Consider the following 2,546-nt stretch of genomic DNA (forward strand, 5'->3'; position numbering starts at 1 on the left):
TTTTAATAGTATTATGGTAGATGTTCAAGGTCCACTATATGAGTGAGAACATGTGATACTCCAAATGTTATTGGCATTTAGCCCCTACTTAAAAGACATAGAGTGACAAATGATTATAAGACAAGATTTAAACCTTTAGTTCTTTCTGGCATCTCTTTGAAGACCTGGTTCATATTTGTAGCTGCAACTTTATCCCTGGACTTCTCTTAGAAACCATCAAAAGATCAGGGGCAAAGACCTAGCATATCCTTTTTTAATTCTTAATCTCATCCTTATCTTACATAAAGCTTGACTTATGTTTTAGGCCCTGAAAGGTCATGATGGCATCAATAGAAACAAATCATAAATGGCAAAGCCAGACCCTGGTAGGAAGAACACTTCCAAAACAGTATAAATAAGAAGCTACTAGCCGGGCTCGGTGGCTCAGCCTGTAATCCCGCGCCTTTGGGAGGCTGAGGTGAGTGGATTGCCTGAGCCCGCGGGCTCGAGACCCACCTGGGTAACTTGGTGAGATCTCATCTCTACAATAAATCAAAACTTAGCTGGGCATGGTGGTGCATGCCTGTAGTTCCAGCTACTTGGAAGACTGAGGTGGAAGGATCGCCTGAGTCCAGTAGGTTGAGGCTGTGGTGGCCGTGAGTGTGCCACTGCACTCCAGCCTGAGCGACAAGAGTGAGACTCCAACTCAAAAAAAAAAAAAAAAAGGAAGAATCCTAAAAAACACACAAATAAATGAATATTAAACAACTTTCTCTTGAACAATTTTGGGGTAAATAGCAATCAAGACAGAAATAAAAAAGATTCTTTGATTCAAATGAAAATAAAGACACATCATACCAAAACCTCTAAAACACTGCCAAAGGGAAAATTTATTGCTTCACATTTCCAAACTATGAGAACAAAATCATCTCAAATAAGCAATCTAACACCTCACCTAAGAAAACTTAAAAAAAAAAAGGAAGAAATGAAAAACAAAGTTAGCAGGAGAAAATAAAAAAGCTGGTTATTTAAAAGTATATATTTTTTTTAATCACAAGATCCCTGGACAAACATAAAGGAAAGAAAGAAAGAGAGAATCCAAATAAATTCACTTAGAAATGAAATGATAAAGATGACATTACAGCCTACCCAGAAGAAATATAAAGATTATCAGAGATTACTATAAACATCTGTATGTGTAACAAGTATAACATCTAGAAAAATGGATAAATTTCTGGAAACACATTGCCTTCAAAGATTGAAACAGAAAGAAATTAAAACCCTGAAAATGCTCATAAGAAGCCATAAAATTAAATCAGTAATTAAAAACTTATCAGCCGGGCTTGGTGGCTCAGCCTGTAATCCCATGCCTTTGGGAGGCTGAAGTAAGTGGATTGCCTGAGCCCGCGGGTTCGAGACCCGCCTGGGCAGCAAGACCTCACCTCTACAATAAATCAAAAAATCAGTCAAGCGTGGTAGCGCATGCCTGTAATTCCGGTTACTTGGAAGGCTGAGGCGGAAGGATCGCCGGAGCCCAACAGGTCGAGGCTGCGGTGACCCGGAGCGGCCACTGTACTCCAGTCTGGGCGACAGAGTGAGACTCCAACTCAAACAAAAAAAACAAAAAAAAACTTATCTACCCAAAAGTCTTAGAGTTAATGGCTTCACAGCTGAATTCTACTAAGCAAACAAAGAAAAGCTGGGACCAAAACTACTAAAATTATTCCAAACAACTGAGAAAGAAGGATCCTTCCCTAACTCATTTTACAAAGCTAACATCATCCTGATACCAAAAAGCAGCAAAGACACGACACAGAAAAAGAACTATAAGAAAATATCCCTGATGAACTTAGATGCAAAAAGCCTAAACAAAATACTAAAAAGCTGCATCCAGCAGTACATCAAAAAAAATGTTTATCATGATAAGATGGAATTATTTTCAGGATGCATGGCTGGTTCAACATATGCAAATTAATAAACATAATTCACCATATAAACAGAAGTAAAAACAAAGACCACATAAGTGTCTTAATAGATGCAAAAAAAATTTAATGAAATCCAACATCTTTTCATAATAAAAACCATCAACCACCTAGACATTGAAAAAACCTTCCTCAAAATAATAAGAGCCGTCTATGACGAACCCACAGCCAACATCATACTTAATGAGCAGAAGTTAAAAGTGGGACTTCCCCCTCAGAACTGGAACAAGACAAGGATACCCACCATCATTATTCTTATTCAACATTGCACTGGAAGTCTTATCCAGAGCAATCAGGCAAGAGAATGAAATAAAAGCTATCAAAATACTTCAGGAAAGTCTTGGATTACAAAATCAGTGTTCAAAATTCGTTGCATTTCTATACATCAACAATTTTTAAGCTAAAAACCCAACAAGAAACACCACCCCATGTACAATAGCCACAAAAAAGTACTTCAGAATACATCTAGCCAAAGAGGTGAATGATTTCTACAATGAGAACTACAAAACACTGTTGAAAGAAATTTAAGGTGATGCAGACAAATAAAAAAAACACTTCATGCTCATGGATTCAAATAACCAATAT

The sequence above is a fragment of the Carlito syrichta genome, unplaced genomic scaffold, assembly GCF_000164805.1.
Source record: "Carlito syrichta isolate Samal-C Ts95f unplaced genomic scaffold, Tarsius_syrichta-2.0.1 Scaffold287639, whole genome shotgun sequence".
NCBI classification, from domain to species: Eukaryota; Metazoa; Chordata; class Mammalia; order Primates; family Tarsiidae; genus Carlito; species Carlito syrichta.